Raw genomic sequence first — 7,343 nt, 5'->3', positions numbered from 1 at the left:
ACGATGATATTAAAAAAAAAATACTAGCGCCCGAACAGGGACTTGAACCCTGGACCCTCAGATTAAAAGTCTGATGCTCTACCGACTGAGCTATCCGGGCTCTTAACTGCAGCGCCTTGTTGTGATCTTTTAACCTTCATCTCAAATGAAGCGTTGTGATGATGAACACGTGCGTTTGTTGTGTGTAAACTACAGTGCATCCATGCAAAACAACATCACAAATAACACGTGTGTCATTGTATAACAAGTAACGTATCCTACCATGAATAAATTATATCCACTAAATATCCGTTAATCACGGTTCTTAACCACGCTCATTCTCAGCCATGATCTATCCACTGCTAGATGCAACAATTCACCTATAGCCCCACGGTGGCGATATGTTAACTATCTCGCCTGGTCTACAGCAGGTCGTGGGTTCGATCCCAACCTTGAGCCTGTATATTTGGAGCTTGCATGTCTCTCTCTATCCCCGTGGTCGCGTGGATTTTTCTCCGGACCCTCAGGTTTTTATCGCCACATTTATAATCACGCGTTTCGAGTATTCGGCTGCTCTCAATGTCCACGCGATAAGCCACTTCGATAAGCTATCATTTGTGGCCAGGTCGCGACTGAAAAAAGAGCCACAATGCTCAGTGGGCCTTACCTGGTCATATAATAAGTATAACCCGTAAAAACAAAGTTTTTCACTATAAATCCTTTATATGCGTGGCAGCGAACTTAATATAAAGGATTTAAAAATATATTCGCCTGTAGACGACGCGGGGATTGATCCCGCGACCTTTGGCATGGGAAGCGAGGGCGCTACCAACTGCGCTACTCCGCCACGGCCTGTGGAGGGGTTACGCTCTGGGCTCTTATACTGTGACGTTCAGCCAAAGCGATGAATGAGTTCTATTTGAATATATGTAAAATAAATTTTTTTGCCTAAAAAGTGTAAAATTTTGGGAATTTTTTTTCACGAACATTAATTGTCTGGCACAACGAGTCTGTGTGTAAAATGTCAGCTCGATTGGATCACGGGAAGTGGGTTAAAAAACGACCGAAAGATTTGCACGGTCGTAAGCAAGCAAGCACGCAAGCAAGCACGCAAGCAAGCAAGCACGCAAGCAAGCAAGCATGCGAACTTAATATAAAGGATTTAAAAAAAAAAACATCGTTTAAGTTTAATTTAACTTATCTACGGCGGACGTCGCCTTGGGCTCGTTCCCTCCGTTGGCTGCCACTCTGGCTGGCCTCGATCACCGCCTCTACAAGCCGAGTCTACACCAACGGGGAGCGACCAGGCTTTGAGATCGAATCGCCGACGCGAATTATTCGGGGCAAATTATTTTTGTTACTGCCAGCACCCCCCCCCCCCCTCCAAATTGCAAAACTCCAAATATACAGCAGGCGTCTGGGTCGAGATCGAACCCACGACCTTCTGTATACCAGGCGAGGTAGGTAACATCTCGTCACCGTTAAAGTAATCTGGAATGTAGTTCATATGAATATCCAATTCGTTTTCATTTAATAGTGAAATAACAAGTATGCATTGATGCACAGCGATACCCCGATTGACGTCTCCCCCTTTCGCGTAGTTTCGCAAATACGTCTTCACTTCATTAACACCGCTGCCTGGTTTGCGTCGCCTCAACCCCCACACCTACGTCGCTGACAACATCGTCGGTCCTTTCTCGTTATCCGTCGCCTCTCAGCCTTCGCCTCCATCTACCCTGTCAATTGCTTCGATGTCGATATGCGTTGCGCCTTTCGGGAACGCATCCCCAACGTAAACCGGGGTATTGCTGTATATTTAGTGGCGGCACGGGGGGGATATAATGGCCAATCTTGTTCATCCTTACAGTGAAAAAAAGCGGGGACAGGCACAGCATCCGTACCCCCCCCCCCCCCACCACTCTGTGTTTCCACAATCCATGGGGGTCAGCGCTGCAGGAGGAGGTTATGATGATGGTGGTGGTGGTGGTGTCTGCGATATGCATCGAGGAGGATGGATTTAACTCCGAACGGAAGAGGTAATAGGCGGTGGTGGAGAACGACGGCGTTGTTCGTGGCAGCCAAACGAGAGAGGAAGGCGACAGAGAGGACGCCCCAACGCTGCGAAGAAGCTTGATCGAGACCAGCTCGTGCGCTGGACCCACGCGGATAGTGCCATCGGTGCATCAGCACGGTCGTGAGGTGGCGATGATGGAACGAGTCCGTGATGGTGATGGAACGAGTCCATGAAGAAACGCGTGACCCACAGACGATTATATTCTTGGTTCTTTCGGTAAAGTCACGTAAAAACCCCAAAATTTTAAATTAAATGAAAAGAATAAAATACAATAAAAATAAAACATTTAAATAATACATTTAAAATAATACATTGAAAATAATAAAAGCAGTGGGTTTTTTGCTTTTATTATTTTCAAGTTATTTTTTATTTAGTAACACTATTTTTATTTTTATTGTGGGTCTTTTGCTTTTATTATTTTCAATTTTGTATTTTATTTTGATTATTTAAATATTTTATTTTACTTCATTATTTTTATTTTATATGGGTTTTTTTCTATTTACGTGACTTTACCGAAAAAAAACAAGAATATGAATTCCTGCAGTCACGATGGTTTCAAGCCACAGACGATCAATTATCGGTTCCTCCCCGGCTGAGCCCGAGCCAGAGATGTGCCGCGCATGAGGAATTTACGAACGGCGTCGCTATTTTTGTGGCTCAACGTGAAGTCGATAACTTCAACGCGGCCTTTGAATGCAACTTGTGTGCGGGATGTAACCACCACATCACTCCGCCCCCACCCCGAATGTGCCCCATCGCGTCTGAAGTGGGAAGATAAGCAGGCCTTCAGCCGAGTTGGAACTTGGATGAGTGATCGCCCGGCGTGCCATGTGGTGGTGGTGGTTGCGTGCGCACTGCGCTGTGAGCCCTAGGGGCTGAGTGCGATTCCCGGCACAAGGCTCATTGACATCTGTGAGGAATATGTGAGCTGGGCACATGCCTCTCCTAGGTCTGCTCAGCCTTAAGTTAGTGTCTGGTACGGTGTGTAACAAAAAGAATATCAACACGTGGGAGACAAAGGCGACCAGCCGTGGTGCTGGCCACACTACCCCTTTGTTTGCGGTATCGATCTTAATAGGTGCTCGTTAGGGGCCGTCCATAAATGACGTCACGCACCTAGGGGGGGGGGGGAGTCCGACATTTGTGACGATGTGTGACGAGGGGGGGGGGATTTGAGAAATGTGACGTCACATCAAAATGCGCAAATTTAAATAAAAATAGACAACGCGTTCTACTTAATTAAATATACTTTTTAATAAATGTTTTCTCCTACAACATCAGAGTGCAGCGCCACATTAAATACAACCAAAATCGCGTGACGTCATTTATGGACGGCCCCTTAATAGCACATCCACCAACAGTCTGTACGGCTATAGATAGGTATTTGTGTTTGCGTGTTGATGTATTGTTTTTTTGTTACGTTGATGACCGGCGAGCTGAAGTAAGGCCAAACAACAACCCCGACGATCTGCGCGGCTTGTAGAGAGGTTCTCATCCAGGAGTGGTCTCACGTGTGCGTGAACGTTGGCACGCCGTTTGCAAATGACAGAGGAGTCAGCCATGTGGCATCCCCCACGCACATCCTCCGAGCCCATGTGCTGAAGAAACACAAACATGGGCGACCTCATGTGGCGCGGCCGAGAGAGACAAAGGCGGCAACGGGATAAACAAACTCTGGAAAAGAACGTGGAGCTTTTCCTGGTGCCAAATTGGCCTGCGACCAAATCGCCCGACATGCGATGAGCTCGTCCGATCACGCAAAGCTACGCATGTTTTTAAGTCTGGTGAAAGCTTGAATGGGTGATCAATGATTATAGGTCAACACACTTTTTCTGGCATAAGGTATTCTAACGGTTTTAAGGTAATTTTGGGGTGCTGATTCCAAATCTGAGATATCAAATATTGCATTTTCAATCAAAACTGCAGAAGAAAAATATTAAATAAATGTGGATATCTACATAAAATGATATTATAAACACACTATCCTAAAAATACAGCACCATATTTTAACACTAAAGCAGTCACTGACTCGCAACAACTTGCAATCATAAGTGACAGAGTTAATTTCGGGTAAAATCAATTAAAATGGGGTATGCCGATAGCATAAAAATTAACCCGTAAAAACAAAGTTTTTCACTCTAAATCCTTTATTTCCGTGGCGGCTAGAGTCCTCTCGTCCTCTGGCTTGAGATGGCTGCCACCTATGGGTCAGATGATTGTCTGCCAGCATTAAGCAATTGGTAATTAAATATTTTTAAAAAATTCCCTAAACAGTGTAACATTTAAGAATTTTTTTTCACGAAAATTAATTGTCACGCACAACGAGTCTGTGTGGAAAATGTCAGCTTGATTGGTTTACGGGAAGTGGGTTAAAAAACGACGGAAAGATTTGCACGGTCGTAAGCAAGCAAGCAAGCACACAAGCACGCAAGCACGCAAGCAAGCAAGCGAATTTAATATAAAGGATTTAAAAATGAAATGTGATAGAGCAAATCTGAGATCAGATTTGGAATCAGCACCCTGAAATTAGTCTAAAACAACTGCAAAAGTCCAGGCCAGAAAGAAATGTTTTTTTTGTTGACCAGTGTTACAATTCTTGCCAGTGCCGGATTAAGCTAGTGCAGGGGCCTGTAGCATATGTTTTAAAGGGGCCCTAAATACACAAATATTACAAACAAAATTTTACTTGCATAGGAAAGTAATTGTATTTTTTAAATTTGCAATACAGCCAGATAATACACATCGCTAACTTTAACCACCCAATCGTTCATAAAAGTTGAAGGCGGTATAGTACTACAGTAATAGAGCAAGTGCAGAATCACTGAACCGGAATTGATAGCTTGAAAGCATTTAGCGCGGGGCCCTTTAAAGTTCGGGGGCCATAGCTACATATGTAGCTACTTGTGTGAAAGTGCGGGACCCGTAGCTACACATGTAGCTACTTTTGCGATGAGGATAATCCGCCACTGATTCTTGCCAGGCGCTGCAGGCATGGGGCTGCGAGGTGTGGCCAGGAAATTGCAGTTGCTGAGTGTCACCACCTCGCTATTCGTGGTCGGTATTCTTCGGCTTCTCTGGTTTTCCTCCCACGAAATACTAAACGTTTATGGGATTGGCTAAATATTCAAATTTGTCGTAGCCGCCTGGAAATATTTGTTGAGATTCATTGAGGCTTTCCTGGGTAAATAATTGACATCAGCATTGGTGCGAACTGCACTATGTACAGCCCTTTCGTCATCCACTGCTGGATGGCGGGCCTCCCCAAACCATGGGGATTATTTGACCATACTTCACCACGCTGGTAAAGTGTGGGTTTGGTGAATGCGGGTCACATCAGCCCACAACAGCTGCTGTATGCGTGGTGGTCGCCCATCCAAGCACTATCCAGGCTCACGTCCGCTTAGCTTCCGAGATTGGACGAGATCAGACGATTTGCGGGTGACTTCACTGATGTAACAATCGCCGTGCCAATTAAAAATCACCGCGTTGTTAAGTTGATCCTTTGGCAAGACCAATCACTCGCATATAATAACAGCGTACTGCCTTAATCACTGCTCACAGAATCAATAAAGACAAAATAACCAAGTAAATACAAAATAATTACAGCGGAGGGTTGGGTTGGGAAAATATTTTCCGGGGCTCAGTCCCGGACAGCTCTGGAAAAAGCCACGGGAGCTGAGTTTTTAACAACAACAAAAATCACATGATCCACTGCAGCTATGCACTTTTCAATCTAGATTAAAAAACGAATTACTTTAGAACTGCTTTTTGTGTTTAGTTTGTCGTCCTTCTCCCGCACCTCACGGCTGGTTACGTACAGCACGAAACACGTTCAACACAGATGTAGTGTCATAGCGCCGGCTGGTGGGCAGCAGCGGCAACTGTGGTGAACAGACAGCGCACGCGCCGGTGAGCGCGTGCACGGGGTGTAGGCAGAGGGAGGAACTAGGGCAAGGGTCACGGAGGACCCCAGCTGGAAGCCCCTGGAAGCTGCTCGTGGGTTCGAGAGGGGAGGCGCGGTCAGGGCGGAGCCAGGCCGCGCTCGGAGCATAAAAGGAGCCGAGAGCGGGGGGCTCGAGGCTGCCCGTTCTGGGAATGGACTCGTCTCGTCGTCGCTGTCGTCTCGTCGCCGTCGTCGCTCAACGTCTCCGCTAGATATCGCGCTACGAAGGAGAGTAGTTGGCTATCTCAGTCAGCGCCGTCAGTGTTAGATGGCCAGTGTTGTGTACAGGCGAGGCTGAGCTACTGTGGAGAGTGTGCGGACGAGACCGTGAAAGTTGTTAATAAAGAAAGTGCCTCGTAGAAAATCTGTCTACGAATCGTTGACACTACACACACATACATGAGCTGATTTCATCACTCCATCTCCATCCGCGGTGGAGTCCTCTCGGGACGTGTTCCCTGTTTTGGCTGCCACTCTATCGTTGGTCTCGACCAGCGACCATCATCGCTCGTAGCGACGTGTCCCACGCAAGACCACTTTCATCATCTATGCCAGTGGCTCTTAACCTTTACTGCAGCCCCTGCACCCATTTTGGTTTTCAATCGTTAAAAAAAATGTATGTTCAAAAAAACATAGGTTTGATGAAACGGAGTAGTTGTACCTTCTAAAAGAACCTGGCAGGTCTCGCACCCGCGGAAAGGGCATCTCGCACCCCAGTGGGTGCATGCACCCCAGGTTAAGAACCACTGATCTATGCAATGTCTCGAACCTGTTCTCCAATCCCCGTGCCCCAATGTGGTATCTCATTGTAGCTCGAAGCACGCACCTCTGCACACCTATTTGTGCACTTTACAGTTTTTCTCACGTTTTATCTATCAACGTCCACGTTTCCGATCAATACATCACAGCAGGTGGTACTCTATACAGATAGGGCCTAGGGGTTTATCCAAAGCTGTCCGGGTGATGAGCTCCGGAAAATATTTTCCTATCCCCCCTCTCCTCCTCACTCACGCCCGCCCGAAGGTACGGGAGATTGGAGGAGGTTATGGTGCTCTGCTAAAACATATACATTTAATGAGAAATTAACCCTTGCTGTACGCCGATTGCCAAACCTTAATGTTCACACACAGTGGCACCTACCCCTGCTTCTCATTATTGAGTTGTTGTTTTTTTCCCGAAAGCGCTGCAATCTGCTCCCGCAAGCCACATCTGCGAGGGTTATTACATGCGGTCGACGAGTGGACACTTTTGTGATGTTTTATGTACGCAAGACTTTCCGCGTGCGGAATGCAGACGGGCTTGCACGCTCTCACCCCCGGGCGTTCTTGGCTGCAGACACATTGGAGC

At 46.6% G+C, this 7,343-nt stretch overlaps 1 non-coding gene across 1 annotated transcript; it reads right to left on the bottom strand.

Moving 5' to 3' along the window:
* Nucleotides 1-27: 27 nt before the first annotated feature.
* On the bottom strand, nt 28-100 carry TRNAK-UUU (transfer RNA lysine (anticodon UUU)). Its single transcript has one exon. It is a non-coding gene; the product is annotated as a tRNA-Lys (tRNA).
* Between the last annotated feature and the right edge of the window lie 7,243 nt (nt 101-7,343).

The sequence above is a fragment of the Lethenteron reissneri genome, chromosome 16 (assembly GCF_015708825.2).
Source record: "Lethenteron reissneri isolate LAM-NWPU_2019-01 chromosome 16, ASM1570882v1, whole genome shotgun sequence".
In the NCBI taxonomy this organism is placed as follows: domain Eukaryota; kingdom Metazoa; phylum Chordata; class Hyperoartia; order Petromyzontiformes; family Petromyzontidae; genus Lethenteron; species Lethenteron reissneri.
The sequence above is the reverse complement of the archived record's forward strand: the minus strand, read 5'-3'. Positions and strand labels throughout refer to the sequence as shown.